A 10,221-nucleotide genomic window follows, 5' to 3' on the forward strand; every position below is an offset into this window, starting at 1 on the left:
CCTAAAAGAGATCAGTCCTGCGTGTTCATTAGAAGGACTGATGTTGAAGCAGAAACTCCAATACTTTGGCCACCTGATGTGAAGAGCTGAGCCATTTGAAAAGGCCCTGATGCTGGGAAAGATTGAGGGCAGGAGGAGATGGGAATGACAGAAGATGAGACGGTTGGATGGCATCACCAACTCAATGCACATGGGTTTGGGTGAACTCTGGGATTTGGTGATGGACAGGGAGGCCTGGTGTGCTGCGATTCATGGGGTCACAAAGACTTGGACAAGACTGAGCAACTGAACTGAACTGATGGAACTTTTTAATTCTTAAAAATTATGAGAAGAATAAATACAATTTATTTTTGATGACAATGCTCAGTCCCTAGTTTATGTCTGTGAGCCCATGGACAGCAGCACACCAGGCTGACCTATCTTTCACTATCTTCTGGAGTTTGCTCAAATTCATGTCCATTGAGTCGATAATGCTATCAAGATATCTCATCCTCTGTGGCCCCTTCTTTTCCTCCTGCCCTCAGTCTTTCCCAGCATAAGGGGCTGTTCGAGTGAGCCTAATCTTTACATCAGGCAGCCAAAGTACTGAAGTTTAAGCATCAGTCCTTCCAATGAATATCCATGATTGATTTCCTTTATGATTATCTGGTTTGATCTCCTGGCTGTCCAAGGAACTCACAAGAGTCTCTTCAGCACCACTATTCTAAAGCGTTAATTCTTTGGCACTCAGCCTTCTTAATGGTCCAAGTCTCACAACAGTACATGACTACTGAAGCATAGTGTGATTTTTAGTGCTTCCCTCTGTCAGACCGAGTTTCAAGTCGATCCCCTTAGCCAGAAAGCTTAAGGCTCTCTGACTCATTTCTGAAACGTTCATCTCCTTTGCCTTCCTCCACCCATGATAAAGGTTGTCCAACAGATTTTAGCCCACACATTAACCACCCACATCCACACACTCCTCCGATGTATCCACATTAACATGGTCTTCCCCATCAGCATCACAAGTGTCCTGAAAATTCCTCTATGTCCTCCTAGAGCTCCCCGAGGACCAGCTTGAGGAGCTATCCATTTCAACGTTGGAGGAAGAGGCTCTGCCCAACTCCACAGTAAGTGCCTCCTATTCATCTGATATAAAAGTGTTGCTTAATGACTTTATTTTCTAGCTGAATTCAGATAAAGGTTCAAAATATTCAAGACAGTTCATATAAACAGTTTTTAATTTGATGGATGAATTTCTCCCAGCAGATAACTTATTCAAAAGGATGTTTTTCAAAAATTACAACATAAATTAAAAACTGGAATTGGGATCAGTTTCCTCAGCAGAAACTGTTCCTTCCAGAAATGAAACTTTTAATTACTGGTGAAAATGAGCTGGAGTGCTCTTCCAGGAGGAGCTCCAGCCTTTCCCACAGGTGTTCTCTATGTGTTATTTTGGGGCTATGGATGCAACAGCACATGCCCATTTGGTTTTCTGAAAAGAAAAAGAGAACAAAAGACCTGAACGCACAGGACTGAAGATGCTGACACCCTCACACTGTTTTCTTCTTTCTAATTGCAGGCCTGTGAACAAGCCAGTGAACACGGTAATTATTCAGGGATCATCCCTCTGATGAAAATAATCTAGATGATGAAGGTGGCAATCTCTTGCCAGCTCTGTTTGGAGGGTCGCCCTGATGCTGGATTCCTAAAGAGGGTGAAGGCACAGGGTGCAGATAAGAGACTGATCTCCCAGGAAAGAAAATGTCTGTGCTCTATGGTACCTGGAAACCACTACATCATTTAGATGCATGGGTTTTGGTCCCATGTGTGAGCCCATGCAGTGTGATTCTCAAGCTGTCTGTGTGTGTTTCCTCAGGATGTGTTTCCCTCTTATAAAGCACAAGTCAACGGTGAACTTTCTAAACACTTCTCAACACACTGTGCACTGGCTGTAGATTACCTAAGTCTTTCCTCATCTCAGTCATTCCTCAAGTTCGGTTAATATTCATCTTGCTCAAATGGAGATGGTGCTGAGAAATATGGACCAAGCTATTGACTTCCAAAGTGGAAAAGAATAAACTGGGAACCTATGGGTGGTCCCAGTGTGTCTGCTCTGGACCCCTGACCTGCACTTATCACTCAACCGTGGGATCCTCAGTCATGGAGCAAGGGGGTCCCTGCATCTACGTTTATGCCTGGAGGTACTAGAGCTCCAGAGGTCCAGATTGTGCCCTTCATTGTAAGATGGGCTCAGTGGTCATGGAACCCAGGGCAAACATAGGTGGATTATCACCAACATTGCCACAGTCATTACTGTGAAGGGCACCTTGGGATTCATATCCTCCTAGGGAATTCAAAGATCTGAAAGTTGCATTCCCTTGTTTAGACAGTACAGGCCATATCTGTTGGTGCTAGTGTCATTGCTTAACCAAGGACAAAAGCAGAGTGTCATCCAGGGAGATATTTCATTGTCCTGGGTGACATTACCATAAGCCGTACATTGGTTAAACCCTGTAGCACACTCTTAAGGGAAGGTGTCAAATAGATCTCACAGTGGAACTTGACATTCTCCTTGGTGACCTTGACTCTTGTTGTGAACCTCCTGCACACCAGGGTCCAAGAAGGTCAACGTTTACCCCATGCGTTCTCTCCATGATGAACTGTCCCTCTAAATGTATGGCTTCAATGAGTGTGAACAAACACTGACTCAGTGGACGTGCAAATATTGTTCAGAAAATGGAGACTAGGAAGAAACATCACATGATAGATTATAGCTATTTGGCAAGGTAGGGTTGAATTCAGTTCTCTAACAGAGATTGCTTTTAATCAAGAACAAAATATCATAGAAAACTTAATAAGTGCATCAGCTGAAATTGAATCCTGGGGAGGCAGTGATCTAGGAAGAAATCCTTCCAGATAGGAGTGGTTTTGTAGAAGATATAAACAGGCAGGAGTTTCATGAGTCTTTGTCATTGAAAGGTGGCATGCATTCCAGTGTTTCTTTTTTCCCGAACTGTTATGTTATCACTAGTTAAAATACAGAAGTTTCCTGCTCCTCTGATTTGCTCTTATTTATACAATGAAGAGGATGATTCAACTGCAAGTCAGTCCATAGTTACTAATGCCTTATGCATACACTCCACCCCATGCCCCTTCAAAGAAAAAGGCTCCTGAGAGGTTAGTGAGCACCTCACCTGTGTCTCTATGCTGTTCTGTGTCCCTCCAGCTCCCCAGGAGGACATGGCGGTGGAGCTGCCTCAGGCCGGGACTGAGGACGAGCCTCTGAGGAAGGTGGACGTAAGTGCACCTCTCTTAACCGGGGCAAGGCTGCGGCTTCACTTCTTTATTTTCCATTCAGTCAAACACAGTTATAGTAATATGAGAATTTGCGTTACCACTGAGGCATGCAAATCCTTGGCTGGGAAAGTAGAGAGGATAAATCTATTATCAACACAGTCCTGATTCAAAAGGACATTTAAATAAGACAGCATCATTTATTACTGTAGGTACTTTGCTCAACAGAAAGTGTTCTTTCTTGAAAAACAATTTGTAAACGTTGGTCAAATTAAAACTGAGAGATCTTATGTGAAACAGACCAGTCTTCCCAACAGAAGACTGTCTGTTTTATTTTGGAGCCACTGAAGTAAAGAGTGCTAGTTACCTGAGGACAAAAACCAGATAAGAGAAGACTTAGAGCAGAAAACTCAAGATGCTGAGACACTCACTCTGTTTTCTTCTCTGCAATCACAGGAATCCGGGGAAGCCTGTGAACACGGTAAATATTCACGGATCATCACTCTGCTGACGGACAATCCAACTGATAAAGGTGGGGTTCTCTGGCTCTGGTTGGAGAGTGGCCCTGATGCCAGATTCCTACTTGGGGTGTGGGCTGTAGGTGAAAAGAAGAGACTGATCTCCCTGGAAAGAACAGTGTCTTTGTTCTATGGTACCTGGAAGCAACTACATCATTTAGATGTTGTGGGTTTGTGTGAATCACAATTGGGGGCCCTTGTGTGAGCCCAAGTGGTGTGATTCTGGAGCTCTGTGTCTGTGTGTGTTGCCTCTGGAGGGGTTTCCCTGTTACACAGCACTAGTCAACTGTGAACTTTCTAAAGACTTCTCACTACCACTGCACACTGACCATACATTACCTGACTCTTTCCTCTACTCAGTCTTTCCTCAAAAGTGAAAGTGAAAGACATTCAGTTTGTATTCAAATCTTTGCGGTCCCATGCACTACAGTCCATGGAATTTTCCAGGCCAGAATACTGGAGTGGGTAGCCTTTCCCTTCTCCAGGGGATCTTCCAAACCCAGGGATAAAACACAGGTATCCAGCATTGCAGGCAGACTCTTTAACAACTGAGCTATCAGGGAATCCATTCCCCAAAATAGCTTAATATTAATTTTCCTCAGGTGAAGATGGTAATTGGACAAATGGCCAAAATTTTTAACGTCCTAGTGGAAAAACCGAACTTAGTACCCAGGGTTGATCTCAGTTTGGTTCCTCTGGAGGAGTGACTTGCTCCTACCAGTCACCAATGTGATCCTCAGTCATGCGGAAAGGGAGTCTCAGCATCTATATCCATGCCAGGAGGTATTAGCAGGTCCAGGGGTCCAGATCCTGCCCATCATTATAAGGTGGGCAAGTGGTCAAGGAACTCAGGTAACCATAGGTGGATTAACACCAACTTTGGAAACGTCATTATTGGGAAAAGAATCTCAGTACTCATATCCTCCTGGTAACCTCACAGATTCTGAGTGTTGGGTGGCCTTTTGTAGCATGGAAGTCATATGTGTTGGTGTTCCTGTCTTTGTTTACACAAGGACAAAAGCATATTATCAAAAGAGATGTATTTCATTGTACTGGGTAACATTACCATAACCTCACACTGATTAAACCCTGCAGTAAACACTCAAGGGATATTGTCAAATAAAGCTCAGAATGGAACTGATAGTCTAGTGACCATGATCCTTGTTGTAAATCTCATGCATAGCTGGGTCAGAGACAGTCAGATTCACTCCATGCTTCCTCTCCATAATGAACTGTCCCACTAAAAATATGACTTCTGTGAGTGTGAACCCCCACTGACTCAGTGGACAAGCAAACATTGTTTGGAAAATCAAGCCTGGGAAATAACATTGCATGATTCATAATAGCTATTTGGAAAAGTAGTATTGACTTTAGCCCTCTAACAAGAGTTTGCCTTTAATCAAGAATAAAGTCTCCCAGACTTGTTAAGTACAATAGTTGAGACAGCACATCCTGCAGATGCAGTTATTTAGGAAGAAATCCAGAAGATAGGTGTGATGTACCAGAAGCTCGAAACAGAAAACAGGGTCATGGGTCTGTCATTGAAAGCTGGCATGCATTGTAATGTTTCACATTTCCCCATTGGTTTGGTTATCACCAGTTAAAGGCAGCCAATCTCTTTCATCACCTTCCTGCTTGTCTCCTTGGTTGTACTTCATCCAGCAAAGAGGAGGAATCAAGAGCAGCTCAGTCCATAGTTACTAACCTCTCTCATGTACACATTCCACCCAATGTCCCATCAAACAAACAAACAAGAAACCTGAGATCTTTGGAAGCAGCCTCTCCTCTGTCCTGATGGCCTTCTGTTTCCCTCTAGCTCCCCAGGAGCACCTGGTGTTGGAACTGCCCCAGGCCGGGGCTGAGGAGCCACCTCTGTATCCCCTGGAGGTAAGCTCAACAGTCTGTGTTTCACAAAGGCTGCTGCGTCTCTTCTTTATGTTTCATTCAGTGAAATACAGTTATAGTAATCGGACAATGTATATTAGCACTTATGTATGCAATTCCTTGCTGGTGAAATATTGACGTTAAATCTGTTATCAACACAGACCTGATTCAAAAGGATACTAAAAATACCATCAATTACGACTGTAGGTACTTTCCTCAGTAGAATTTTTTCCTCCTGAAATGGAAAGATCTTAAGTAAAAGAGCCCAGCCTTTTCAACAAGGGTCCTCTCTGTTTTCTTTTGGAATGATTGATATTTTTAAGAGTTTAGTTACCTGAGGAAAACAAAAAATCAGATAACATAAAAGTTACTGCAGAGAAGACATGATTCTACGACCCTCACACTGTTTTCTTCTCTCTTATCACAGGCAGCCGGAGCAGCCAATGAACATGGTAAATATTCAGTGACCGTCCCTCTGCTGAGGAACAGTTTAGCTGATGATCGTGGGGCTCTCTTGCCAGCTAGCTTTGCAGAGTCACCCTGATGCTGGATTCCTAACAGGAGTGAGGGTTGGGGGTTCTGAGAAGAGACTGATCTCAAAGAAAGAACAGTGTCTGTGTTCTATGGTCCCTGGAAACAACCACATCTTTTAGCTGATGTGAGTGTGTGTAAATCAGGGTTGGGGGCCCTTGTGTAAGCCTGTGTGGTGTGATTCTTAAGGTGTGTGTATATGTGTTTCCTCAGGACATGTTTCCCTCTTACACAGCACAAGTCAACTGTGAACTTTCTAAACACTTCTCATCACCACTGCACACTGACTATACATTACCTGATTCTTTCCTCAACTCAGTCTTTCCTCAAAAGCCAAAGTGAAAGTCACTCAGTTTGTGTCCAACTCTTTGAGGCCGCGTGGACTAGAGTCCATGGAATTCTCTAGGCCGGAATCCTGGAGTGGGTAGTGTTTCCCTTCTCTGGGGGATCTTCCAAACCCAGGGATCGAACGGGGTGTCCAGCATTGCAGGTGTACACTTTAACAACTGAGCAATCAGGGAATCCATTCCTCAAACTAGCTTAATATTCATTTTCCTCAGGTGAAGATGGAAATGATACAAATGCCCAACATTCTTGACCTCGTAGTGAAAAAGCCAAACTGAGTACCTAGTGTTGATCCCAATTTGGCTCCTCTGGAGGAGTGACCTGCTCTTACCAGTCAGTCATGTGATCCTCAGTCATGGGGCACCAGGGTGCCTACATCGATGTCCATCCCTGGAGGTACTAGTAGGTCCAGGAGTCCTGATCCTGCCCATCATTATAAGGTGGTCACCCTTTCAAGGAACGCAGGGTAACCATAGTTAGATTAATGCCAACTTTGGCACAGTCATTATTGTGAAAAGTAATCGGGACTCAGATCCTCTTGGTAAACTCACAGATTCTGAGTGTTGCATGACCTTTTGTAGAGTGGAAGTCATATATGTTGGTGTTCCTGTCTTTGATTATACAAGGACAAAAGCATATTCTCATCAGAGATATATTTCATTGTACTGGGTAACATTACTGTAACCTCGCATTGATTAAACCCTGTAGTACACACTCAAGGGAAGTTGTCAAATAAAGCTCACAGTGGAAAATGATAGTCTAGTTACCATGATCCTTGTTGTAAATCTCATGCACAGTGGGGTCAGAGAGAGTAACTTTCACTCCATGCTTCCTCTCCATAATGAACTGTCCCACTAAAAGTATGACTTCTGTGAGTGTGAATAGCACTGACACAGTGGACATGCAAACACTGGAAAATCAAGCCTGGGAAATAACATCACATGATTGATAACAGCTGTTTGGAAAGGTAGTATTGAATTCAGTCTTCTAACAAGAGTTTGCCTTTAATCAAGAATCAAGTCTCCCAGACTTGGTAGGTACAATAGCTGGAACAGTGGATCCTGAGGCTTGAGTGATCTAGGAAGAAATCCAGAAGATAGGTGTGATGTACCAGAAGCTCTAAACAAGCAGGAGGTACATGCGTCTCTGTCACTGAAGGTTGGCATGCATTGTAATGTTTCACTTTTCCCCATCAGTTTGGTTATCACCAGTTAAATGCAGCCAATCTCTTTCATTGCCTTCCTGCTTGTCACCTTTTTTTGCACTTCATCCAGCAAAGAGGAGGATTCAAGAACAGTTCAGTTCATAGTTACTAACCTCTCTCATGTACACATTGCACCCCATGTCCCATCAAACAAACAAAAAAGAAGCCTGAGATCTTTGGAAGCAGCCTCTCATCTGTCCTGATGGCCTTCTGTTTCCCTCTAGCTCCCCAGGAGCACCTGGTGTTGGATCTGCCCCAGGCTGGGGCTGAGGAGCCGCCCCTGCATCCCTTGGAGGTAAGCTCAACTCTCTGTGTCTCACATAGACTGCTGCTTCACTTCTTTATGTTTTGTTCAGCGAAATACAGTTATAGTAATCAGACAATGTATATTAGCACTTATGTATGAAATTCCTTGCTGGTGAAATATTGACGTTAAATCTGTTATAAACACAGCCCTGATTCAAAAGGACACTAAAAGTACTATCAATTACTACTGTAGGCACTTTCGTAAGTAGAAATTTTTCCTCCTTGAAGTTGAAGATCTTAAATGAAATAACCTAACTCTACACCTAAAGCAACTAGAAAAGGAAGAAATGAAGAACCCCAGGGTTAGTAGAAGGAAAGAAATCTTAAAAATTAGAGCAGAAATAAATGCAAAAGAAACAAAACAGACCATAGCAAAAATCAACAAAACCAAAAGCTGGTTCTTTGGAAGGATAAATAAAATTGACAAACCATTAGCCAGACCCATCAAGAAACAAAGGGAGAAAAATCAAATCAACAAAATTAGAAACGAAAATGGAGAAATCACAACAGACAACACAGAAATACAAAGGATCATAAGAGACTACTTTCAACAATTATATGCCAATAAAACGGACAACGTGGAAGAAATGGACAAATTCTTAGAAAAGTACAACTTTCCAAAACTGGACCAGGAAGAAATAGAAAATCTTAACAGACCCATCACAAGCACGGAAATTGAAACTGTAATCAAAAATCTTCCAGCAAACAAAAGCCCCTGTCCAGATGGCTTCACAGCTGAATTCTACCAAAAATTTAGAGAAGAGCTAACACCAATCCTGCTCAAACTCTTCCAGAAAATTGCAGAGGAAGGTAAACTTCCAAACTCATTCTATGAGGCCACCATCACCCTAATACCAAAACCTGACAAAGATGCCACAAAAAAAGAAAACTACAGGCCAATATCACTGATGAACATAGATGCAAAAATCCTTAACAAAATTCTAGCAAGCAGAATCCAACAACACATTAAAAAGATCATACACCATGATCAAGTGGGCTTTATCCCAGGGATGCAAGGATTCTTCAATATCCGCAAATCAATCAATGTAATACACCACATTAACAAATTGAAAAATAAAAACAATATGATTATCTCAATAGATGCAGAGAAAGCCTTTGACAAAATTCAACACCCATTTATGATAAAAACTCTTCAGAAAGTAGGAATAGATGGAACATACCTCAACATAATAAAAGCTATATATGACAAACCCACAGCAAACATTATCCTCAATGGTGATAAATTGAAAGCATTTCTTCTAAAGTCAGGAACAAGACAAGGGTGCCCACTTTCACCATTACTATTCAACATAGTTTTGGAAGTTTTGGCCACAGCAATCAGAGCAGAAAAAGAAATAAAAGGAATCCAAATTGAAAAGAAGAAGTAAAACTCTCACTATTTGCAGATGACATGATCCTCTACATAGAAAACCCTAAAGACTCCACCAGAAAATTACTAGAGCTAATCAATGACTATAGTAAAGTTGCAGGATATAAAATCAACACACAGAAATCCCTTGCATTCCTATACACTAATAATGAGAAAACAGAAAGAGAAATTAAGGAAACAATTCCATTCACCATTGCAACGGAAAGAATAAAATACTTAAGAATATATCTACCTAAAGAAACTAAAGGCCTATATATAGAAAACTATAAAACACTGGTGAAAGAAATCAAAGAGGACACTAATAGATGGAGAAATATACCATGTTCATGGATTGGAAGAATCAATATAGTGAAAATGAGTATACTACCCAAAGCAATTTATAGATTCAATGCAATCCCTATCAAGCTACCAACAGTATTCTTCACAGAGCTAGAACAAATAATTTCACAATTTGTATGGAAATACAAAAAAGCCTCGAATAGCCAAAGCGATCTTGAGAAAGAAGAATGGAACTGGAGGAATCAACCTACCTGACTTCAGGCTCTACTACAAAACCACAGTTATCAAGACAGTATGGTACTGGCACAAAGACAGAAATATTGATCAATGGAATAAAATAGAAAGCCCAGAGATAAATCCACGCACATATGGACACCTTATCTTTGACAAAGGAGGCAAGAATATACAATGGATTAAAGACAATCTCTTTAACAAGTGGTGCTGGGAAATCTGGTCAACCACTTGTAAAAGAATGAAACTAGACCACTTTC

General features: G+C 41.8%; 1 long non-coding RNA gene across 1 annotated transcript; it reads left to right on the forward strand.

Annotated features, from left to right (window-relative positions):
- The first annotated feature begins 1,056 nt into the window (after window positions 1–1,056).
- Window positions 1,057–3,268, forward strand: LOC113888933. The gene is made up of 3 exons (XR_003510125.1): window positions 1,057–1,106; window positions 1,559–1,583; window positions 3,206–3,268. It is a non-coding gene; the product is annotated as an uncharacterized LOC113888933 (long non-coding RNA).
- The last annotated feature ends 6,953 nt before the right edge of the window (window positions 3,269–10,221 follow it).

This window comes from Bos indicus x Bos taurus, unplaced genomic scaffold (genome assembly GCF_003369695.1).
Source record: "Bos indicus x Bos taurus breed Angus x Brahman F1 hybrid unplaced genomic scaffold, Bos_hybrid_MaternalHap_v2.0 tig00003231_arrow_arrow_obj, whole genome shotgun sequence".
NCBI classification, from domain to species: domain Eukaryota; kingdom Metazoa; phylum Chordata; class Mammalia; order Artiodactyla; family Bovidae; genus Bos; species Bos indicus x Bos taurus.